We start from the raw sequence: 26,586 nt of genomic DNA, 5'->3' as shown, positions 1-26,586 counted from the left end.
CTTCCTCTCCCCTCCTTACTCCCTAACTACACTTCCTGTGGTACCTGTATTGTTTCTAATTTTCAAAGGCTTAGGAAGGAACAAAGGAGATATAAAACCCAATTCATCACTATCCGAAAGCCTGACATATTCTCACCAAAACCTACCTTTTGTCACATAAGAATTGTCAGTAACTCTAGGTTTTACTCACAATTCAAGAAAATGAATAGGCTAAACACTCCCACCATTCACTATTTCTTGAGGAAGCTGGAGGCAAAGGTGATGGATCAGTCTGGGTCTAATCAGGACAGAGAAACCACACAGTAATTTGAATACGGTTTGAATATATTCATACAAATATAAAGAATATTCACTATAACAAAGAATGAGAGGAACAAGAGACTGGCTAGTCAGAAGTAAAGGGAACTAAATAATATAGGGATGGCAGAACTAAGGTTCACCAACTACTCCTCAGGCTAAGATACAGTGCCCAAGGACGAGCACGCTCTTTTCCTCCCAAAATGGGATCCAGACCACGTTGGAGAGGGCAGAAGCATGGCTCACCGAATGGCAGCGAAGTCACTGTGCGTGCTACCCCAGTAGAACCTGTTGGAAACCCACCCTGTAGGACACCATGACGAGCTGTTCACAAGTAGGTGTCTCATTAGAGGCACTCTGTCACAAAATCACCAGTGGAGGTGCTGGGGTAAACTGTTGGCAGCTGGGTGCTACTGGCACAGCACACGACAGGAACAGGTGCTGGAAGAGCCCCGAGCACCCAGGGGTCTGGCACTGTAGGAGAGGCGAGCACCCAGGAGACCCACGTTGAAGCTGCCGCACGCTAGAGGGGCCACTCCAGCTGCAGGAGCTGGGCACTGGGGAAGCAGTGTGGGCTGCAGGAGCTGGAGAGCCTCGCCTTGACATAACACAAAGTACCACACTGGTCTACTAAGTGGACAACAGGGTGCTGACTGGACCTGAGGAACAAGAAGTAGAAGTACTTCAGATGCCTCAATAAGGCACATGCCAACAAATGGATGGAAGATAGACCCCACAAATTCACGGGCTCCCAATCTCAGTGAACTTCCTGGGGTTTAATCATTTGGAACAGAAGTTAGCAAACTTCTGTAAAGGTCCACAGAGTAAATATTCTGGCTTTAGGGCAATATATTGTCTCTTTTTTTCCCCCCAAACACTCGAAAATATAAAAAACATTCTTACGTCACAGGTCACACAAAAACAGACAGCTAGCCAGATTTGGCCTACAGGCCATAGTTTGCTGATTCCTGGTCTGGTGCATGTTGAGATAGCCTCCAGATGAATATCAGTTTTCCACAGTGCACCATCTACCAGGCAAAGAAGCACAACACTGGGGTGGGCCTTTTTGAATTTTGGAGGCAACACATTCCACATTGGCATATGCTACTTTGACCCACCTATAGAGTCACATGTAAAGCTGCCTTGAGTGGAATCAGAGAAAGAGAAGGCTCTAGAGCTCAGATCTTTCAGGAATAAAGGTTTGATCACTTACCAGGTAAAAAAAACAACCATCTAAGGCTTCAGCGGAGGGCAGAGGAAATACAGAACAGGTAGTGGAAAGAAGCCATAAATGTCAATTACGGCCTTATGGACAACTACATGAACAAGGACTGTAGTAGTCTTTATATATGCTTGTTATATGTATGTATTTATGTATGTTAGCAAATTTTCTTCTCTCTCATTCCCACTTTCATCTTATATACAAGTTGTTGGAAGTTAACTTTACAATTTAGTCTTTAGGCAACGGAATATTCAGTGGGACTATGGATGATTTTGAAAAGTAATACAGTCAGAAATAAATGGCTCTTGGGATTGTGCATCTGCTCATTTTGGGAAAGAGTAAAAACTTGTTTACTTGTAAGGACAGCTCTATCTTGTTAGGTAGCCAATGGGTCTAAAAAGAAATCACTAAGAAAATCTGAAAATATCTTGAACTGTATGAAAATGAAACACAACATATCAAAATTTGTGGGATGCTGCTTAAGCAGTGTTTAAACAGAAACTTCTAACTTTGAACAGTTGCATTAGAAAAGAATAATGGTCTCAAATCAGTAACCTAAGATTCTACCTTAAGAAAGTAGAAAAAGAAGAGCAAATAAACGCATAGCAAGCAGATGGACAGATATAATAAAGATTAGAGCGGGAATTGATTAAATAGGAAACAGAGAAATGGTAAAATCAATGAAAGAAAAAGTTCGTTATTTGAAAAAATAAACAAACTTGACAAACATTTAGCTACGTTGATCAATGAAAAAAAGAGAGAAGACATAAATTGCCAAAATCAGAAAAGGAACAGGGGTCATCATTACTGACCCAATAGATATTGAAAATGAAACTCTTCAAAATAAAGCTGAAAAAGAAGGGCAAGATTTGTACACTGAAAATTACAAAACACCGCTGAGAGAAATTAAAGATCCAAACAAACAGAAAGACATTTATGTTTATGTTAAGATGGCAGTTCCCCCCAAACAGATCTAGAGTTGATGCAGTTTCTCTCGAAATCCATCACAGCAGGTTTTTTGGAAAAAAATGACAAGCTAATACTAAAATTAATACAGAAATGTAAAGAATCCAGAATAACCAAAACAATTTAAAAAAAAAAGAAAAACACTAGAAGACTTATATTGCCCAATTTCAAAATTTACTATAAAACTACCATATCAAGACAGCGTGGCGCTGGTATGAGAACAGGCATACAGATCCCTGAAACAGAAATGAGAGTTTAGAAATAATTTATGGTCAAGTGATTTTTGACAAAAGTGTCAAGGCAATTAAGTGGGGGGAAAGGACAATTTCTTTTGCCAAAAATAGTCCTGGGACAACTGGACATCCACATACAAAAAGATGGGTGCAGACGTGTCTCTGCTCATCAAGCCATGCTGGGGCAGCATCCCACATACCACAACTAGAAGGACCCACAACTAAAAATACACAACTATGTACCAGGAGGCTTTAGGAGAAAAAGGAAAAATAAAATCTTTTAAAAAAAAAAGCAGCAAATCAAGTGTCTATCAACCGATGAAGGGATAAACGAAATGTGGTATATCCATACAACGGGATACTATTCAGAGACAAACTGGAACATACTACTGACACATGCTACAAATGGATGAATCTCAGAAACATTACACTAAGTGAAAGAAATCAGACACAGACAGCATTTGTTTATGAATCCATTTATATGAAATGTCCAGAAAAAGCTAATCTATAGAGAGAGAAAGCAAATCAATGGCTGCCTGAGGCTGAAACCCAGAGCTAGGATTAACTACAAACCTGGAAGTGCAAACTCGTTAGGGTGACACAAATGTTCTAAAATTGAATTGTGATTATCACTGCACAATTCCAAAATCTACTAAATTTACTAAGAATCACTTAATTCAGGGTATATAGTTTCATAAAGGTGATTTCCATACAAATCTGCTTTATTGTAACTAGAGAAAGGTATCAGGAAGATTATGGATGTTCCTATATTAGAGATCTCAACAAAGAAATGATTTCTACATACCCAGCAGTCTACAAAAAGCCTAAGAGAATGGACCAGATAACTTTGCGAGGTTTCTCCAAACTGAGTCCAAAAAAAGGTCAGATATTTAGTAAATAAAATGCTCAAGATTTGCATTATCTAATTTTTCTGATGAATTTTTAAGCTTTTCCTTCTCTCTTTCTACTGCACTTTTATTAAAACACTGCAAACTCAATGTACTTCACCTACACGTGTTCTTTCATATTAAAAAGTCAATGATTCAGGATCCATAAACAATAACAGAGAATACACACACCCCAGCCTAAAATAAAATTTTATACTTCCATTTGGTGCTGATTTTGAGCTTTATTTGAGGTTCCACCACTACCAACCTTGGATCTGCCACACCTGAGATTTCTCTGATGCACTCTGGGGCCTAGGTACTCAACCCAACCTTCCACCAGCCAAGCTGGCCTCCCTGTAGCTGGTTTTCATAAATACAAAATTTCTATAATTGTTAGTGGAACTACCTGCTGAAATACGGAACTGGTTTTAAATACCATTTATTTTAAAATGTACATGCACAGTTTCGCATACATGAAGCAACACATCTTCCACACCCAGCCAATCAATCAAGGTAATGGTTTTCATCAGAGAACAGAACAAAAAATTCCAATATAGAGTTTGCCTTTCTTTTCTGGAATCTTATTAAAATGTTTTTCAAGAAATCAAGAGGAATATAACTCAATATTCAAAAAAATGAATTAAAATGCATACTATACTAAAGTATAATTAGTTCAATTCTAAAGAAGCAGGATCTAACTTTGAGAGAAGAGGCCTTTGATAACTAGGGAAAGCAAATTCTTTTTTGATGAAGTCTTTCTTGTACACATGTATGAGTAATGTATATGAGTACTTATTTCCACGTGAATCTGGCACAGTACATTAGATTGAAACATCAATTTGATTTAAGTTTAATGGACAAAGTCACAATGAACATGTTTTCTATCTAAGCTTATGTAATAAATGATCCCAACACATGGTATGAATTCTACCATTTGTAACAATCTTTCCTTCCCTCTTGAGGGGAGTAATGGAAAAATGCTCTGAGCTGCACATCAGTGAAGGTGAGTGACATCCACAAATAGCTGAAGTTGGGTGGCCCCAAAATGCCCTGCTTGTCACATCACAGTTAAGAGGCATTAAATGGGACACAGGTTAGTTACAATGAAACCCGGAGCCCCAGAGCTTTCCAACAGTTTCGGATTCGGAAAAAGCACAGACAACAGACAAGTCTCTGCTGGAAAACTCCTCGGCCTCTCTTCCTTAAAATTCTGGTCCCAAATTTCTCATGTTTCAAAAACCAAATCTTTTTCCTCCTCCAGACCTCTAGCCCATACAACATGACCACAGGGGGTTCATGGTTGTAAACGCACCCACGTTAAAAAAAAAAAGCAAACAAATAAACACCACCCCAAAAAAATCTCTCAAGGGCTTTGGACGGGATTTGGCCTGGCGTTCAAAGAAAGAGTCGCGAGGAGACGCTCGCCCATCCGCACCCTCCACCCCGGGAAGAAGGGACCTGGAGGGCGGGGCTTCAACAGCCGCGCCCTGAGGCGGCGGGGGCGGGAGCGCGGCCAGCTCTGGAGGGGACGGGCGAGACGAAGCGAGCTTCTCCAGCTCCCCCGGGCCCGGGCCGAGGAAGCGCTTCGCTCCTGGCCTCTTAAGAAGACGTAGCTGCCTGCGCTCCACGAACCAGAAGAACCAAAACGCCCACCGCCAGCGCCCAGCTCTCCGGGGCCCCCTGCCGCGTGACCCTCCGCCAGCTCCACCCCCGGGCCGGCCCCGCCCCACTTCCTTCCTCAGCTCCTACCCGCGGCTGGGCCCCGCTCGCCCACCTAGAGGCGCGGGGCGCGGAGCCGTTCTCGCGAGTCTTCCCGCCCCGCCCCCACCGCCGTCCCCGGGCTGACGTGTCGACCAGACCCCGGGGAAGCGGCCGCCCGCGCGCTCCTTCTGCGGCCTCTCTCTTACCGGGTGGTCCGCGCCAGAGCTGCTTCAGCAGTTTGGGCGGTGGCGGAAAGGGCGCCACCGCCGGGGTTCTGTGGCTTGAAAATCTGGCTTTGCCTCGTATTGCTTTTCTGTTTTGTTTCGACTTTTGGAATTTTCCCGCAGTCGCTCGGCAGTGGAGGCGCGCGCGCGCACGTGGCCGCAGTGCACCCTGGGGCCAGGCGGGCGGCCCCGCGCCCCGTGGCGGCGCGGGAAAATCCGGGCGAATCCGCGGCGCGCGGGGAGGGCGGGGCCGGCGGGCGGCTCCGGGCGGGGCGTCACGACCGCGCGGGGTCGGGGGAGAAGGCCCGGCTGTTTAATCCGTCTGTTGACCAGTTGTTTCGAGATTTGGACTTTTTTTTTTTTTTAAGAAAAATTGAGTGTTTGTCGCGGGGGTGAGACCTAAGCCGGGCCTGGAATAGGAATTTCCCGCTGCGGCGGCGCGAGCGGCGCGTGTCCCGCGGTGTGCGGGCGGTGGTCTCCCCGGTTCAGCGCGCTGCGGGCACCGCTTCGTTCACTGGAAAGCGGCGTGTGCTATAAGCCTCTATTCGTGTCGATAGTACTAGCTTGTCTTGGTGGGGGGTTTTTACTTCTTACACTTCGTAGTGAATGAAGGTTTTTCATAGACATTTAAATTGTCAACAGTAATAATCTGAGGAACCTAAACGTAAGCTTTAAAACTTTTTTAAGTCAATGCCTCGTGATGAAACTACAACTTCACGGGTGCTTTAAAAGATACTACAAGGCAGTGTCGGCAAGTGATAATATTCAGACTCTCAGCCTTCTATAATGAAGGAATACTCTTGTTGCCAAAGAAAAATTTGAATTCGGACGTTAGGAAGTTTACCAAGGTTATGCAGCTTGTAAGTGACAAGGTTAGTGTGTAGGTTAGTGGTAGCGACAATTTTTTTCATTTACAGGGAGATAGAGAAGGGAACCGATCTAGAATTTGAGACATTGGCAGGATCTGCAACTGTGTTAGGGAATCAAGTGTTAAATCCATTCTTGAAAGTATTCCCTTCTAGCTGAAGGAGTCTGCTGTTTAGATGTGTGCATGGTTCATGGTGGGTAAATCCAAAGCAGAGGTTGTGTGGAGAGCAGTAAGCCGAGTGACACTCATTGTGGCACCTTGGCCATAGGAAGAAAGTCGTTGTGTTTGTGGCGACAAATGTGAGCAAGTTCATATTTAAGTCTTGGATTTACCAGCAAAGGAGGCAGTTAAACCCTGTATTTCTTTAGAGAAAAAACCTATTTTGGTTCTCAGATTCCTTTACATATTTGCTGAAAAATCATATCTGGTGTTCTTAGTATTGGTAAGTGAGGTGTTGGCATATTGCAGTATTGTGCCTTTTTAATTCAGTGGTTAATGGAGTTGCTAGGCTCGTGCAACTTTAGAGTGGGTGAAAGGACATCATATTTAGGCCTAATTTAGACCTATATGGGTAACATCCAAATGTATATTTATGGGGACCTATAGACACCCATCTTATTTGGCATCCATATGTATGCCACTATCCTAATACTTGAAGCAGTAATGAGATGATCACTTTGTAAAATGCCTCAAAAGTTTCCTGAGAAACAAATGGTTAGATAGGAATCCTATTTTTAATTGGCTCATAAAACAGTGTGCGCCTCTAGATAAAGTTTTGGTTATAGTACAGAGTCCACTCACACTTAATAATGTGGCAAAAATGAAAAATGGCTTCTGTAGGTGGAAATTATTTTGTCCTTAGAAATAATTGGAATTAGGATCATTCTAATGGATTCCATCCATTAAAATCTTTACATTCCAGAGGGGAAAACACCACAGCTGAGGGCTGCAAAGTTCCTGACATTATCAAATCTTCCTTCAAAATTCAACAAACAAAATGAACTGTCTTAGATTCTGACCATTGTAGTAAGACTCATATTGTCAGAATTAGACCAGACACCCACCTAGTTTCCAGCTCTCATTTGACGCCCTAACACTCAACACTATCTTGTCCATGGCTCTGATAGTTGCCTCTGCTATCTCAACTGTGAATATTCAATGAGTGTTTATGAAGTCCCAGGCACTGGGCTGATTCCTTGGCCTGATTAGAAAATAATCTAATTCTTATGTGATCTTATGTGGTAGGTAACGTTCCAGTTTCACAGCTATAGAAACTGATGCACTGAGCGATCTTTACTGCTGACATGTTGTACCTTCAAATCCAGGTACACTGACTGGTGCTTGTGCTTCTTACCACTAGCTACGCTCTTGCTCATGCCCCAGGCTGGGTACCAGACCATGTCCCAGGTTCTTGGTGGGGTAGAAGTCGGGTGGGGAGTGATGTGACCCCAGAGGTTCATGCATGTTAATCACAACATTGCTTTTCTCTTAAAACATTCTGATTGAGGAAATGTATGTTGAATTGGAGAAAAAACAAAAATAATGTTTGTGCATAAATGCTTCAAGAAGTGGTGCTAGTAACAGGGAAAGTCTTTTATCTGCCACGCTGATACGGGGCAAGCACCCGAAATCAGGAAGCAGAAGGCTGCCAGAGGTGGAAATTAATGGAAAAAGGGAAATATAACTGTTACCTAGTACCGCCCCTCCCCCCCATTGTGCTCACTCCCTAGGCTCTGCTGAAAGAATGCACCTTAGGAAGACGTGTTTGTACTAATCACCCTACTCCCTGCCACAGCTGCTTGAGCTAGGAATGGTAACTGACCCTTGCTGAACCAGTCAAGCTGTTGTTGGGGAGTTTTGGAATTGCAACACAGAGATTGTACCATGTCTACACCACAGGATCCAAACCCCATGCCAACCACAGTTACTAGGGGAAGAAAAAAGATAAGTAGCAAAGAAAGGTGGTTGGCAGAGAAAAGCAAAAAAGAAGTTGAAAGGCCATGTTATTCCATGAGGGACAGAGAGTAGCTGCCATTCCCAACTTTCTATTTTTAAGCCCAGTTTTAAGGCAAACCGACTATGCTTATTTTTTGTTCTTAGTTGTCCATGAGATTCTCCCATATCCTCACAACAGTCACCTCTTTACCTGTCTGGACATCAGTGAGTTTCTCTCCGTCGCTGCAAAGCAAGCACTGACTAAGGCCCTGGAGGGGGCAGCTCTTCTTTACCTCACTGGGCAGTAGTACTTTGGCTGAGCCTAATTGATAAATTAATCAATGGCTGTCTACCCAAAGGCATGAAACATACAGGCTGTGTTGAAGACACAGATCCATCTGAGTAACCTGGAGTTGGGGAAAATCTTACAGGTCATTTATATAGTCCAGGAGTTCCCTAGATTGTGGATGCCTTGGGCCAGTAAAATGTCAATAGTATTAGAGGACTAACAGAGTTACCAACTTCTGATTTGGTCAATTAAAGACTTTAGGGGTAAAAAAATCTACCATCACTTCAATTTTTTTTAAAACGTTTTTAACTTGGGGCCTGCCCAGTGGCGTAGTGGTTAAGTTCACACACTCTGCTTCCATGGCCCAGGGTTCGCAGGTTCAGATCCTGGGCACCGACCTATACACTGCTCATCAAGCCCTACTGGGGCGGCATCCCACATACAAAATAGAGCAAGATTGTCAGAGATGTTAGCTCAGGGCCAATCTTCCTCACACTCAAAAAAAAAGTTTTTTTAACTTTAAGAAAAGATGGTAGGGAAGTCTCAAAGAACAGTCTTGTAAATTGAATAAATTTTGCTCCCCAAAAAACTCATCATTGTACTTATTAGTCTCATTTTACCACTTCCCCTCCCGTTAGTGTGAGAACTGCTTTTACTTAGCATGTCAATGTGCCCAATAAAAAAAAAGACTACATTTCGGGGCCGGCTCCGTGGCCGAGTGGTTAAGTTCGCGCGCTCCGCTGCAGCGGCCCAGGGTTCAGATCCTGGGCGCGGACATGGCACCGCTCATCAGGCCACGTAGAGGCGGTGTCCCACATCCCACAACTAGAAGGACCTGCAACTAAGATATACAACTATGTACGGGGGGGGTTTGGGGAGAGAAAGCAGAAAAAAAAAAAATTGGCAACAGTTGTTAGCCCAGGTGCCAATCTTTAAAAAATAATGATAATAATAAAAAAGACTACATTTCCCAGACTTCCTTGCTATTAGGGGTGGCCATGTCACTAAGTTGCAGCCAGTGAGAGATAAGTGGAAGCTCTTGGGTGGGACTTTCAAAAAGGCTTGTTAAAAGGTAGAAAGACAATAGGCAAGGAGTTTTTCAGTCTTTCCCTCTTTCTCCTGCTTCCTACCTAGTGTAAGGGCAGGATGGCTGGAGTTCCAGTCATCCTGGACGATAAGATACTCTCAAGGATGATGGTTATGGAATAGAGATGGCAGAGCAAAAGAAATAGAAGGACTTTGGGTCCTTAGTAATCATGGGAGTCAATAAATGAGGGCTGGCCCCGTGGCTGAGTGGTTAAGTTCCTGAGCTCTGCTTTGGCAGCCCAGGGTTTCACCAGTTTAGATCCTGGACGTGGACCTAGCACTGCTCATCAAGCCATGCTGAGGCGACATCCCATGTAGCAAAGCCAGAAGGACCTACAACGATGTACTGGGGGGCCCTGGGGAGAAGAAGAAAAAAAAAAGAAGATTGGCAACAGATGTTAGCTCAGGTGTCAATCTTTTAAAAAAAAAAGATCTGTTTTGTTTCGACTACTATTATTTTAGATCTCTGTTGCTAGCAGCTGAACTCAGCTGAGGCACTATGGTAGGGTCTGGGGTTACTGTGGTAAAAAAGGAAAAAAATAGTCTCAGCTCCTGTGAAGCTTAGTTTAGTGAAGGGAATCTTTAGTTAATCAACATCTTGTGTTCCAGCAGCATAGATCGGTACATACATAGTTGTCGAAATGAGATAAACTCAAGAGAGAAGCAAGTTTCATTAAAAAGGGGAAGCGGGGTGAGGGGAACTAACCCACACCAAGGGACGCGAGTCAGGAGACTCTTACCCACTTACTAGAATTCTGTGGACGTTGTAGCATGGAGAAACAACTCTGTCATTGTGCAATATCTGAAACAGAATTCCCAGAAAACAAAATCTGTCCTTTTTCATTGAGCAATGAGACACTCTGTTTCAAAAAAATATATTAAGGCAGTTTTAGTCTGATTTTCTTTAGTTCAGTAAAAAATGCATTCCTATTTAGAGTATGCATTCCCACCAATTGCAGTATGTTGTAACTAATAGAGCACATTTTTATCGCCCAAAAAAGTATAACTTACATTTTTAAATGAACACATGGCTTAAAAATAATTTTCCTCGTGTTTCATAATGGATTCATTTAGCATGAAATTAATATTAAAGCACTGCTAAGAATAAGCGCTTAAAAATTCCAAATGAAAAGAAATTATGCACATCTATGATTTAATTCTGGCAACTAAGTCAAAAATAAATTTCATCCCATTCTTATGTGTTTCAGATTGACCCTTTAATTGCCTTGTGTTTTCCAATAATACTAGCTAACTACATCTTTTTATTTATTCATGTGCTAAATTGAAGTTGTAGTACACTCAAGTCATACAATAAAACTGCTTGGGGATGGGGAAATGGGGAGAGGTTGGTCAAAGGGTACAAACTTTCAGTTACAAGGTGAGTAAGTTCTGGGGATCTGATATACAGCGTAGTGAGTACAGTTAACAAGACTGTATTGTATACTTGAAAGTTGCTAAGAGAGTAAATCTCAAATGTTCTCACACATGAAAATGTAGTTATGTGAGGTGATAGAAGTGCTAACTAACCCTGTTGTGGTCATTATTTCACAATACATACATGTATCAAATCGTCACATTGTACATTTTAAGCTTACACAATGCTGTATGTCAGCTAAATCTCAGTGAAGCTAGAAAAAGAACAGCTTCATGATAAAGGAACAAACTTCAAAGATGACACCAACATGTATATGTATTATACTTTCATTCCTGAAGATCCAGGATCTCTGAGGCAAGAGGAGAAAACTAACATTTAATGCACACCTACTGTGTGTCTGGCATTTTCCTAAGCACATTACATTTATTGTCTCATTTGATTTAGTTTCTCTGACATAATCTCTCAGGTAAATGTAATAAAATTGTCACTTCCATTTGACATGTAAGCCAATAGACATTAAATGTATCAGAGGAAATCACTTTTAACTGTAAAGAAAATTCAAGACGACAAGTGACAGAGTGTCATTAATAGAAAACCACTTCCCTTTGTTTCTGTCTAGGACTGTTTCATGCTGCTTGCCTCCTCTAGCTCTGTCATCTGTATTAGTTTCCTGTTGCTGCTCTAATAAATTCCCACAAACTTAGTGGCTTAAAACAACACAAACTTATTATCTTGTTTGTCCTAAGGGACAATGTGTTTCCTTGCCTTTTCTAGCTTCTAGAGGCTGCCTGTATTCCTTGGCTCATCTTCCCATCCTCCCATTTCTCCCTCTCTGACTCTGACCCTCCTGCCTGCCTCTTATAAGACCCTAGTGATTACATCATGGTATCCAGATAATTCGGGATAATTTCACCATCTCAAAATCCTTGATCACATCTGCAGAGTCCTTTTTGCCATGTAAGGTAATGCATTCACAAATTCCAGGATTGGGACTTGGAACACCTTTGGGGTCCCTTATTCAGCTTGCCACGCCTCATCTGTTTATTCAAATAAATTTTCATGACTCTTTTCAGATAACAATTCATAATACCATTTGTGTGTCGTTTTCGTAATATTGAAGACTTGCATCCCATATAACTTTTAGAAAACCTTTTTATTTCTGCAAAGACTTTGTTTCTTATACTGTTCATGACAGATTCCACTAATATTTGCAGATGAGTCTATGTCTTAAACCAGGTTTACTTCAAATCGCTGTTACCTGCTTAACTATCAAATTTGGTACTCAGCAGTAATGACTGCACTGTGTGTCCATCAGCAGTAATTAACCCACTAAGTCAAAGTAAATAAGCTTTTTCCCACATGTAGAACACTTACAAATCACAAAATTCAGCTCTGGGGTAGTATCTGCAATCTCCTTGGGGCTTGGTTTCACAGCTTCCTTAAGTGGCTTAGATCTCTTGTTTTGTCACACTTGCAGACATATGTCTTTGCACTGATCCCTGGCTATTTTGTCTCATATCTTAGCTCCCAACCAGGTCACACTCATCATAAGAGCTAAAACCTGATCCTCTTATTTTATATCTCTCAAGGGTCTAGCAAAATATTGGTCCGGAGGAAGTAAGAAAGAACTCTGAAATTTGCATCTGGCCAACAGACATGTTTTGTTTAGCTTGAAGGATGTTTGACAAAAAAAATTAATTGAAAACATTTAGCAATCAGAGGATTTCACAAAAAAATTTCTGTATCCCACTTCTCCTAAAAAATTGGACAATATGAGCACCCTGGGCCAGCATTTCTGCCTGGTAACCATCAGCTGGAGTTCAAGAGCAGTACCCCCTATAGAGAGGCAGAGGTTCTCCAGCCTGGCAGTCTCCATCCAGCCCCAGACTGGCCCCCACAGGCGCTTGAGTTTGGGACTCCTGTACAGACACCCTGCAGAAGTCTTGAGTGATATCCTAATAGGATCCCTTCATTTTTCAAGTGTAAAAACTGTTTCCTCAACCCACATTTGGCCCAGGAACTATTTGAGGGGGTCTTCACAAAAAGTTTTTAATGTGTAAGTTGTCCTCTAAGACTTGCTAATCAAAGTGTAATCCATGGACCTGCAGCATCAGCCTCTCCTGGGAGCTTGTTGAAAGTTCTATTGAACCAGAATCTCCAGTTGAGCAACAAACCCAGGTGATTTGGATTTTTATTAAAATTTGAGAAGTGCTGCTCTAGACAAAGTTCACGCTAAACCTATCACACACGTGCACACACACACACACACTCAGGCCAGGCCTAATCCACTCATTTATGTGTCAAGGAAATAATATTTTGAAAATTATTAACACTACTTTCTCTTTTGCCTTTCTGATGCACGGTCAGAGGCATTCTTCTAAATGGGTGGGAAGAGATTAAAAATACAAAAGAATACTTAGAGAAAAAAAATGAGGTAACTTTTCTAGGCTTAGGCCAGGAAAACCCAAATCATAGAATTTACCTGTCATTCTTGATGACAGAAGGAGGAACATTGTAGGAAAAGTAAAAGAAAAGCACCACTTTTTTAGCACTGAGAATTCAGGTGAGAATATAGAGGCATGAGAGACATTCAGTCCAGGATATGAGCATGTTCTAGCGTGTCCTTCTTTAGAGAGTTGTACAGATTCTGTAAGGCCTACACTGAAGGCACAAAGGTCTTTTGTCCTCACACTTCTCTTAAGATCTGCTTCCAACAAAAGGACAGAAAATACAATTTAAAAATGGGCAAAGGACTTTGTCAATGCGAATAATCCATAACCAATCTATAAATTGGGGTGAGTTTATTATGAGCCAGATCTGAGGACTAGCCTGGGGCCTTCCTTCCCCAAGGAAAGAAGGGCACCAAAGAAGCAGGGTATACAGAGTGGTTATCTGACATCTTGGAACAAAGAGTATACATCACTTATGTTAGGAATGTTCCTTTTACAATTGTGGTGAGAAGCTTAGCTGGCACAGCAGATCAGTGGTCAGCAGGTCAGTGGCCACAAGGTAAGTGGTCACAAGGTAAGTGCAGCAGGTCAGTAATTAATCCTTAATTTAGGGAGAGATACTTATCCTAAAGGAAATGCCAATATGGGGGGAAGTTACATCCCTATCTTTAAGAGTATCATTCTTTTCTTTGGGACATAGTAAATGTTTAAAGCAGACATACAATGCATGCTGAACAGGCCACATCAGGCCATTTTTGAAAAACAAGGTCAGGCTGAATTAGTTTTAACGCAAATAGTTTCATCACATGCTCCAGTATATCCTATTGCTTGTCATTTATTTATCAACTTGAATAAATATTTATCCAGAGAAGATCTACAAATGGCCAATAAGCACATGAAAAGACATTCAACCTCATCAATCAACCGGGAACTGCAAATCAAAACCACTTCACATCTGCTAGGATGGCTATTATAAAAAAGAAACAGAATGACTCTTTTAGGGGTGATGTCAGCAACATGACAGAGTGAGCTCACCCGGGACTCTCTCCCCTCCAAACTACAACCAAAAGACGAACTGAATTTCAATCAATAATTTTAAAATACAGAGATCATCAGAGACCCACAGCAGCTAAATGACGGAGGGCGGAGGCTGGAGCCACCTTTGGAGGATCTGGAGTGGGGTAAGAGAGAACTTCGCTCCCTCCCCCAGAGACTGGGATCGCTGCTGCGGGTGAGGGAAGGAGCGGGGGAGGGGCTGCACATCTTCAGGATGGTCCAGGACTCTCACCACCCTTGCAGCAGAAACCCGCTAACGGGGAAAGCTTTCGTGTGAGGGACGCCATCAAGCCAGGGCCCCGGGAGACCAGAGAGTGAGAGCTGATCGGAATCCAGGTCACAGCGTGAGAGAAAGTGCCCTCCTCCCCCAACCCGCGCTGTGCGCCGCCATCACAACTGAAGGCAGACGGCTCAGAACATGAGGCTCTTGACCCCCATCTAGTGGCGACAGGCTGTAACTGCAACCGAATAATAGCATCGTGCAAAAACCTCTCTTCTGCCATCCAGCAATTTATAAAAGCTCCAGACCAGGAGGAAAACAATAAAAACACAGAATTAAGTCCTGAGAACTTGGAAATAGGTAAACTAAATGAAAACGAATTCAGAGTAGCTATCATAAAAAAACTCAATCAGGTAAAGGGAAATATGGAGAAACAAGTCAACGAGTTCTGGAGTTACTTCACAAAAGAGATTTAATCTATAAAGAAGAATCTATAAAGAAGAATCAATCAGAGATGAAAAATACAATGGATCAGATAAAACAGAATACAGATTCCCTGAATGAACATGTAGACACTATAGAGGAGCAAATTAGCATAATTGAAGATAGACAGGCTGAATGGCTCCAGACAGAGGAAGAAAGAGAAATAAGAATTAAAAAGAAAGAGGAAAATCTCAGAGACATAGTGGATTCAATGAGGAAATCCAATTTAAGAATTATCGGAATCCCTGAGGGTGTGGAAAAGGAAAATGGAACAGAAGGAGTGCTCAAAGAAATAATTGAAGAAAATTTCCCAAATCTAGGGATTGAGGGAGAAATGTGTGTGGAGGAAGCTTTCAGATCTCCTAGATTTGTCAATGTAAAAAGACCTACTGCAAGGCATATAGTAGCAAAAATGGCAAAAATGAATGACAAAGAAAGAATACTCAGGGCAGCAAGGCAGAAGAAAATAACCTACAAAGGGACTCCTGTCAGACTTTCAGCAGATTTCTCTACAGAAACCTTACAAGCTAGGAGAGAATGGAATGACATATTCGAAACTTTAAAGGATAAAAATTTACAGCCAACAATACTCTATCCAGCAAAAATATCCTTCAAATATGAGGGAGAAGTTAAATCTTTTCCAGACAAACAAAAGCTAAGGGACTTTGTATCCGAAAGACCTCCACTACAAGAAATCCTCAAGAAGGCTCTCATACATGAACAAAGAGAAAAAGGGAGAAAGGGGTCACAAATCACAGAGTCAGGAGACAAATAGATAGAATCAGAATAGGATAGCAAATATTCAACTATAGCATTAGGATAAAGGGAAGATAACCACCAAAGCAAAGGCGATCTTATCACTCTAACCACAAACTCACAACACGAGTTGGAATAAGAGATGAAAATAATAATTTAGGAGGGGAAGAGGAAAGGGACTAAATCAGTCCAGGCCAAGTAAATAAGAGAACACCAGAAAATGTAGTATATTATACACGAGATTCTGAATACAAACTTCAGGGTAGCCACTAAACTATAAAACAGAACAGAGACACAAAACCTAAATAAGGAAAAATCTGAGAAACCCAGCATAAGAAATTGCAGAACTCAGTGGGTAGGCTAAAACACACAGGACGAGAAACAAAGGTAACGCAGGAAAACCGGATAACAAGTGACGGAATGACAGCATTAAGCCCTCATACATCAATAATCACCCTCAATGTAAACGGACTGAACTCTCCAATAAAAAGACACATAGTGGCAAAATGGATTAAAGAACAAGATCCAACAATTTGTTGCCTCCAGGAAACACACCTCAGCTCCAAGGACAAACACAGGCTCAGAGTGAAGGGGTGGAAGACAACACTCCAAGCTAACAGCAAACAAAAGAAAGCAGGTGTCACAATACTTATATCAAACAAAACAGATTTCAAAATAAGGCAGGTAAAGAGAGACACAGAGCGACATTATATAATGATCAAAGGGACACTTCATCAAGAAGAAATAACACATAAATATCTATGCACCCAACACAGGAGCACCAAAGTTCATAAAGCAACTATTAACAAACCTAAAAGAAGATATTAAAAATAACACAATAATAGTAGGGGACCTCAACACCCTACTCACATCAACGGACAGATCATCCAGACACAAAATCAACAAGGAAACAGTGGAGCTAAATGAAAAGCTAAAACAATTGGACTTAATAGACACATATAGAACACTTCATCCAAAAACAGCAGAATACACATTCTTCTCAAGTGCGCATGGAACATTCTCAAGGATAGACCATATGTTGGGAAACAAGGCAAGACTCTACAAATTTAAAAAAATTGAAATAATAACAAGTATCTTCTCCGATCCTAATGCTCTAAAGCTAGAAATTAATTACAAGAAAAAAGCTGAGAAAGGCACAAGGATGTGGAGACTAAACAATATGCTATTGAACAAGCAATGGATCATTGAAGAAATTAAAGAAGAAATAAAAAAATACCTGTAGACAAATGAGATTGATAACATGCCATATCAACTCAAATGGGATACAGCAAAAGCTGTGTTAAGAGTAAATTCATCACAATACAGACACATCTTAACAAACAAGAAAAATCCCAAATAAGCAATCTTAAACTACACCTAACTGAATTAGAGAAAGAAGAACAAACAAAGCGCAAAGTCAGCAGAAGGAGAGAAATAATAAAAATCAGAGCAGAAATAAATGCTATTGAAACAAAAAAGACAGTAGAAAGGATCAATGAAACAAAGAGCTGGTTCTTTGAGAAGATAAATAAAATTGACAAAACCCTAGCCAGACTTACAAAGAAAAAAAGGGAGAAAGCTCAAATAAACAAAATCAGAAATGAAAGAGGAGAAATAACAACAAACTCCACAGAAATACAACGGATTATAAGAGAATACTACAAAAAACTCTATGCCAACAAAATGGATAACCTAGAGGAAATGGACAAATTCTTGGACTCCTACAATCTCCCAAAGCTCACTCAAGAAGAAGCAGACAATTTGACCAGACCAATCACAAGGAAAGAGATTGAAACAGCAATCAAAAACATCCCAAAGAATAAAACCCCAGGACCAGATGGCTTTCCTGGGGAATCCTACCAAACTTTCAGAGAGGATTTAATACCTATCCTTTTCAAGCTGTTCCAAAAAATTAGGGATGATGGAACACTTCCTAACACATTCTATGAGGCCACCATCACGCTGATACCAAAGCCTGACAAGGACAGCACGAAAAAAGAGAACTACAGGCCAATATCACTGATGAACATAGATGCAAAAATTCTAAACAAAATTTTGGCAACCCGAATTCAGCAATTCATCAAAAGGATCATACATCATGATCAAGTGGGATTCATACCAGGGACACAGGGATGGTTCAACATCTGCAAATCAATCAACATGATATACCACATCAACAAACTGAGGAATAAAAACCACGTGATCATCTCAATAGATGCAGAGAAAGCATTTGACAAGATCCAACAGCCATTTATGATAAAAACTCTGAACAAAATGGGGATAGAAGGGAACTACCTCAACATAATAAAGACTATATATGACAAAACCACAGCCAACATCATACTCAATGGGCAAAAACTGAGCACCATCCCCCTGAAAACAGGAATGAGACAAGGGTGACCTCTATCATCACTCTTATTTAACATAGTACTGGAGGTCCTGGCCAGAGCAATCAGGCAAGAAAAAGGAATAAAAGGAATCCAAATAGGGAGGGAAGAAGTGAAACTCTTGCTGTTTGCAGACGACATGATCTTATACATAGAAAACCCCAAAGAATCCATTGGAAAACTTTTGGAAGTAATCAACAACTACAGCAAAGTTGCAGAGTATAAAATCAATTTGCATAAATCAGTAGCATTTCTATACTGAAATAGCAAACTAACAGAAAAAGAACTCAAGAACACAGTACCATTCACAATCGCTACAAAAAGAATAAAATACCTCGGGGTGAATTTAACTAAGAAAGTGAAAGAACTATACAATGAAAATTACAAGGCTTTTCTGAAAGAAAGAGATGACTACATAAAGAGATGGAAAGACATTCCATGCACATGGATTGGAAGAACAAACATAGTTAAGATGTCCATTCTACCTAAAGCAATCTACAGATTCAATGCTATCCCAATCAGAATCCCAAGGACATTCTTCACAGAATTAGAACAAAGAATCCTAAAATTCATATGGGGCAAGAAAAGACCCCGAATTGCTAAAGCAATCCTGAGAAAGAAGAACAAAGCTGGAGGCATCACAATCCCTGACTTCAAAACATGCTACAAAGCTACAGTAATCAAAACAGCATGGTACTGGCACAAAAACAGGTGCACAGATCAATGGAACAGAATTGAAAGCCCAGAAATAAAACCACACATCTATGGACAGCTAATCTTCGACAAAGGAGCTGAGGGCCTACAATGAAGAAAAGAGTCTTTTAACAAAAGGTGCTGGGAAAACTGGAAAGCCACATGTAAAAGAATGAAAATTGACCATTCTTTCTCACCATTCACCAAAATAAGCTCAAAATGGATGAAAGACCTAAAGGTGAGACCTGAAACCATAACGCTTCTAGAAGAAAATATAGGCAGTACACTCTTTGACATCAGTATTAAAAGGATGTTTTCAGACACCACGTCTTCCCAGAGAAGGGAAACAATAGAAAGAAGAAACAAATGGGATTTCATCAGATTAAAGAGCTTCTTCAAGGCAAATGAAAACAGGATTGAAACAAAAAAACAACCCACTAACTGGGAAAAAATATTTGCAAGTCATATATCTGACAAAGGCTTAATATCCATAATATATAAAGAACTCGCACAACTCAACAACAAAAAATCAAACAACCCGATCAAAAAATGGGCAGGAGACGTAAACAGACATTTCTCCAAAGAAGATATATGGATGGCCAATAGGCACATGAAAAGATGTTCATCATCACTGAACATCAGGGAAATGCAAATCAAAACTACACTTCACCTTACACCCATTAGAATGATAAAAATATCTAAAACTAATAGTAACAAATGTTGGAGAGGTTGTGGAGAAAAAGGAACCCTCATACACTGCTGGTTGGAATGCAAACTGGTGCAGCCACTATGGAAAACAGTATGGAGATTCCTCAAAAAATTAAAAATAGAAATACCATATGACCCAGCTATCCCACTACTGGGTATCTATCCAAAGAACTTGAAATCAGCAATTCCAAAAGTCCCCTGCACCCCAATGTCCACTGCAGCATTATTTACAATAGCCAAGACATGGAAGCAACCTAAGTGCCCATCAACAGATGACTGGATAAAGAAGATGTGGTATATATATACAATGGAATACTACTCAGAAATAAAAAAGAACAAAATCGTTCCATTCACAACAATATGGATTGGACCTTGAGGGAATTATGTTAAGTGACATAAGCCAGATAGAGAAGGACAATCTCTGTATGACTCCACTCATATGAGGAATTTAAAAATGTAGACGAAGAGAACAGATTAGTGGCTACCAGGGGAAAGGTGGGGTGGGGGGGGGTGGGCACAAAGGGTGAAGGGGTGCGCCTACAACACGACAGACGGACAATAACGTACAACTGAAATTTCACAAGATTGTAGCTTATCATTAACTCAATGAAAATTATTAAAAAAAGAAACAGAAAATAAGTGTCAGTGAGGATGTGGAGAAATTGACAGCCTCATGCATTGTTGATGGGAATGTAAAATGGCTTAGTTGCTGTGAAATACAGTCTGACAGTTCCTCAAAAAGCTAAACAGAATGACTCTATGGCCCAGCAATTCCACTGCTAGGTGTAGACCTGAAAGAACTGAAAACAAGAACTCATACAGATACTTGTACACTGATGTTCATTGCAGCCTTGTTCTCAACAGCCAAAAGGTGGAAACAACCCCAGTGCCCATGAACAGATGAAGGGATAAACGAAATGAGATTTATGCATACAATGGAGCCAGAGAAAAGGATGAAGTTCTGACACATGCTACAACATGGGTGAACCTTGAGGACGTTATGATAAGTGAAATAAGCCAGACACACAAAAGGACAAATATTGTATGACTCCACTTCCATGAAATATCTAGAATAGGCAGATTCACAGAGGTAGACAATAAGTTGGAGGTGACAGGGGCTGAAGGAAAGAAGTAATGAGGAGGATTTCTGTTTGGGATGTTGAAAAAGTTTTAGAAATAGCAGTGATGGTTGTACTATACTGTGAATCAACTTAATGCTACTGAATTGTAGACTTCAAATGGTTAAAATGACCAATTTCATGTTATATTTTTTGCTGCAATAAAGAATATAGTTTTTGCCTGTGGGGCTCCCCAGACCAGTGCGGATGATTTGAGAGTTGATGGTCAGAGGGATGGGCAGTAAATGGGCCTGAGACGGCTGAGCCCAAAGGCCGGAGGGAGAAGATGGTACAGACCCAGGTGTCGACAGCCAGTGGAGGCCGATGTGGTGCCAAGTCAGGAAGGGGTCACCCAAGACTCTGACCAAACTGACAGAGCCCAAACCAGAGGTGAATGATGTCCAGGCGACCTGCAGAGGAACTGGAGCCCTTGTCCCAGAGGCTGGAAAAGTCAAAGCACACCTCACCTGGAGACTCCTGAGAAGGCTGAATAACAACCAGACACTGATTAAGTGAACACACTGAAACCTTTAAGTCAGAACTAACAGTTAATTTTCTAACTCCCTCTCTCCGCCCCACGCTCACCATAAACCAATAGGGAGTGGTTCAGGCCAACATCAGATTAAGTAGAGTCAGAGTAAAGAAACTGCACGAGCGTCGCGGCGTCCCCCAGCTCCTGTTAAACTCTTAGATGATTCCTTCCCATGCGCCTCTTTTGCCTTCCCTGTGCCTTTGCGCTAAGCGTCGGGCCCTGTGGGGACTTGCTTTGGGAAACTGGTGGCTCCTGGAGCCCCGTCGCCTGCAGGTGCAGACTCTGAAGTTGAATGCTTACTTGGTTTCTTCCCCTTTCCTGCCCTTCTTCCTCCACCCGCTTCCTGGTTTTCTTAGGGGCCCCTCCTTAATAAATCACTTGCACACAAAAGCTCATCTCAAGACCCGCTTCTAGGTGACCAGACAAAGACATGCATTTTCTCTGCACTCCCACGTTAGAATCTGACAACATTTTGAACCTCGCCACATCTGTTACTTGGCTGACCCCAAGAGTATTTGAGTTTGTGGCCCCTGTTCTAGGCGTTCTGGCTTGTTTGCGGGAAGCACTGAGCCAGCTCTATGGTGGAAACAACCAGGAGAGGGAAGTTGTGAGCAAGGTCAGAGGGACTGCTTAATGAGCCAGGTCTCGGAGGTGGGCCCCTACCTCCTTGCTCCTCATTTGAGCTACCCTCTCCCCCAAACTCAAATTCTGTTTCTAGGTGTTGGACTCTAGGCAGGTGAGGTGGCTCCAGGAGCTCAAGTCCAGTTTTCCAAAGTGAGTCACAGCAGGGCCCCACCCTTAGAACAAAAGCAAACTAAAATTTAAAAAGTAATATGGGGGGCCAGCCCAGTAGCACAGCGGGTTAAGTGCACACTTTCTGCTTCAGTGGCCTGGGGTTCGCCGGTTTGGATCCCAGGTGCGGACACGGCACTGCTTGGCAAGCCATGCTGTGGTAGGTGTCCCATGTATAAAGTCAAGGAAGATGGGTATGGATGTTAGCTCAGGGCCAGTCTTCCTCAGCAAAAAAAAAGAGGAGGATTGGCAGCAGTTAGCTCAGGGCTAATCTTCTTCAATAAATAAACAAACAAACAAATAAATAAAAATAATAATAATAAAAAAGTAATATGGGAGGCTGGCCCAGTGGTGTAGTAGTTAAATTTGCATGCTCTGCTTTGGTGGCCTGGGGTTTGCAGGTTCGGATCCCAGGCACGGACCTAGCGCCACTCATCAAGCCATGCTGAAGCAGCGTCCCACATAAAATAGAGGAAGATTGGCACAGATGTTAGCTCAGAGAGGATCTTCCTCACCACCCCCAAAGGAAGTAATATGGGTTTATTTCAGAAAATATATATCCGTAAATCCGTTAACTTTTTTCTCCTTTCTTGCTTTCCTTTGGAGACTCTGAGATCTCTTTTGCCAGTTTGTTATATGATATTTTTGTTCAGCAGTGGCTGCACTTCTGTTTATTTACTCCCACTGATTTCTTAAATTTATCGACATCTGCATCTTCCTCTGAAAGGACCAGTCAGTTGTCACTACTCTGGTCCCAGGTATCACGTCTCTCACCTGGATCACTGCAAAGCCTTGCTCTGGGATTTCTCTGCTTCCACCTTGCAGCCACATCATCGTTTTAAAGGCCAAAGTTGACACTCCTCTAATGAACATCCTCTAGTGGCGCCCTATTTGACTCAGAAAAAACAGTCAAAGTCCATAGCTTGGCCCACAAGAGCCCACCGGGTCTGAATTCTTGCTATTGCTCTGACATCACCCTTTATTAATCCCCCATTAGCTCACTGGGCTCTAGCACACTGGCCTTTTTCCTTTTCCTCAAACATGCCATGGAAGGTCTCACCTCAGGGCCTTTGCACTAGCTGTTGCTTCTTGTTCCTCTTGCCTCTCTCATGTCTTTGCTCAAATGTTCCTTCTTAATGAGGTAGACCCTGATTGTCCTGTTTAAAATGGGAACCAAAACAAAAACCAGAACCCTCCCAGCATCCCAATCCTCTTACCCTGATCTATTTTTTTTCTTTTTGACAAAAGCATTATCTCCTGACATATTATGTAATTTACTTATTTATTAGGTTTATTGTTTCATTTTCTGAGTCCTCCCACTAACATGTGACGTCCTTGAGGGCAGGGAGCTTCTCCCGATCTGCTTTGTGATGCATCCTGCAAACCTAGGCCGGGGTCTGGAACAAAGCAGCATTCAGTGAATATCGGTTGACTGAATGAATGAATGATGCCCTACTTTTCTTATAATTTATCTTCCGATTTTCTAATTGTCTTTTTTCCTTTTAATTATCTTTATTTTCTGAATATTGTGTTGAAGTTCACATTTCTGCAGTCATATTGTATTTCCAAAAGCCCTTGCTTGTTTTCTAAATGTTCCATGTTTATAATCTCCTATTTGTTTCATGGATACAATATCTTCTCTTAGTTTGAAGTTTTCTTGAATTGTCTATGTTTCCTCTGAGTTTCTTTTTTCTATTTTTGTTTTCCATAGTAAAAGATTTCCTCAAGTTTCTGATGAACTTTGTCTGTTCATATTTAGTGTTGAGGCACTTAAGGCTCATTGGAAATTCCACATACCCGGGTAGGACTTGTCAGTGGTGGGCCTCACTAGGTGGTGATAAGTGTCAGCCTGTCCTTTTCGTAGGGGAGCCCCAAATATCAGTATCTATAGAACTGGGGGGGGCGGGGAGGCGCTGTTAGTTTCCCAGTAGAGAAGAGTCCTCTCAGCCCCCGCCTGGGCTCCTGGCTGCCCGTGTTATGGGACCTGAGCAGAATACAGCTTAGTTCATAGAGTTTCACTTGCGTTTTTCAGGACAGAACTTTATCCCCACCCTAAGCTGGACTGTGTAGACCCAAGGTCAGAGTTCATATAGCTCAACCCAGCCTGTCTTTGGCCACTGTAAGGGCAAGCTAACTCTCCGGCCGCGTGACGAGCAGGGAGTGGGGTACAGCTTGGGGGTCTGACTGTTTCTTAGCAACATCACCAACTTTTTTTTCCGGCCTTTACCTCTCCTGGGCACCTGCGCTTCCGAAGTACCCAGCACCTCCAAGTCCTGAGCCCTCCTAGGGTTTAGTAGTACAAGTCTGCTCATTTCTGATCTTCCCAGCAGGCAGAGATTTTTAGCTTCCACTTTGCTAAGACAGACACCACCCAGTGTGATGCCTGTGGGCTTCCAAAGTTTGGTTGAGAGATCACCTCTGCTTTGTCTATTCAGCTTTCTTTATGCTTCTGGGTTTATGCCTCTTTGATTTATTTTGTCCTATTTTAGTGGGATTTCAGGAGGGAGCAAAAATTAAAATGTATTAATCACCATGTTTAACTGGAAGTGATTTGTGCTATGTCTGATATAGTAAATCATATTTATGTAAAAATAAAAGAAAAACATTTCCATTTTTCTTTTGAGGGTCATTTCTTGGATTTTCCCATATTCTTTTAAAACGTTAAAATTTACAGCTCGCACTACTTCTAGAAAATAGGTAAAGTTTTGGACACTACAAATAATCATAAGATTTTGATCCATGTGCATTTCAGTTTGGTGAAAGTAAGAATCAGCCAGAGAACACAGTTAAGGTAGAGCAGTTAGTTACAGTAATTTTAAAAAGCTACTCGCTATGTGAAGATGAATCACTGATTTAACTAAGGTTAATGCATGTGTTTAAAGTATTATGTACTATTTAGTGCATAGTTATATATAATGACCCAGGGATTATGGAACTGAGTTTATGTGAGGACACTGATTATCAAATGGAATAAGTTCTCCTCCATATATGCTCATTTGTGCAATAGTATCTGAAACATTTTAAAATGACGGGCTTTGTGATTTGACCCTCTATAATATTAATCATTTATTTCACTGGGACACTGTTTCCCAGTATTTTTAAACTCAAGTATCTTTTGGACAAATAAAACTCACCTTTTCCCCCAGTTCTTGCTATTTCTGACAAATTTCTCTTAGGAGCCTAGAAGATATTTGTTACGCTTTATCTTCTGTATTTTGAATTATAAAGATAAGGTTTTATTTTTTACTATTTTTTTCCAAAGATTTTATTTTTCCTTTTTTCCCCCAAGCCCCCCAGTACCTAGTTGTATATTTTAGTTGTGGGTCCTTCTAGTTGTGGCATGTGGGATGCCACCTCAGCATGGCTTGATGAGTGGTGCCATGTCCATGCCCAGGATTTGAACCAGCGAAACCCTGGGCCGCAGAAGCAGAACGTGTGAACTTAACCACTCGGCCATGGGGCTGGCCCCTTATTTTTATTATCAAATATAAAGTATTGAATATATATTTTTTCAAAGCACGGTTTCTCACTTCTCCAGATTCTAATTAGTTCCCCCTGCTGGGGATGGGAGGGAGAACAGGTGACTTCCAGGTTGCTAATGCTACGTTGAGGATAACTTTAGAAGCAATAATGGTTTTTTCCCCTTATTCATGAGCATAACTGTTTCATGAAATTTGGGGCAAAGGAAAGAATTTTCATATGATGTGAGTACGTTACTATTTACACAGTGATTTCTACAGGGTCCCTCCCCTTTCAGACTTGACTAAATCATTGTGATCATTGAACTGCTGGTAAAATGTGGATTTAAAAACCGCAGCTGACTAGTTCTGCATCCAGTTGTGCGTCTTTATCATGGGAAGCAGTCCGAAGTTACCATAATAAAATTAAATGTACTGCGTTTAGCATCTCCTCCACAACCACAACACAATGATTATTTCATAGTTTAATAACATATTTAACCACATTAAATTACTTTTGGAGAAGTTATTTTTAAAATCCAATTATAGATATATAGAGAGAAGTACAAGTGAAAAAAGAAAAATTAGATAAATTAGACTTTATCAAAATTTAAAACTTTGTGCTTCGACTGATACCATCAAGAAAGTGAAAAAAAACAACTCGCAGAATGGGAGAAAATATTTGCAAATCATATATCTGATGAGGGATTTGTATCTAGAATGTATAAAGAATTCTTACAGCTCAACAAATAATAAAAGATAAATAAACTAATGTAAAAGTCAGGAAATTATTTGAATAGACATTTCTCTAAAGAAGATATACAAATAGCCAATAAGCACATAAAAAGAT

At 41.3% G+C, this 26,586-nt stretch overlaps 1 protein-coding gene across 6 annotated transcripts in view; it reads right to left on the bottom strand.

Annotated features, from left to right (window-relative positions):
- FANCC (FA complementation group C) overlaps positions 1-5,687 on the bottom strand; it is a 256,029-nt gene extending 250,342 nt beyond the window's left edge. For all 6 annotated transcript variants that reach the window (XR_006889046.1, XM_046664110.1, XM_046664113.1 and 3 more), the window contains exon 1: positions 5,513-5,687. The gene's annotated coding sequence lies outside the window, so the exon portion shown is untranslated. The remainder of the gene's footprint in view (positions 1-5,512) is intronic.
- Positions 5,688-26,586: the final 20,899 nt, after the last annotated feature.

Source organism: Equus quagga, chromosome 6 (assembly GCF_021613505.1).
Source record: "Equus quagga isolate Etosha38 chromosome 6, UCLA_HA_Equagga_1.0, whole genome shotgun sequence".
Classification (NCBI taxonomy): domain Eukaryota; kingdom Metazoa; phylum Chordata; class Mammalia; order Perissodactyla; family Equidae; genus Equus; species Equus quagga.
This window is presented reverse-complemented; position numbering and strand designations above follow the sequence as displayed.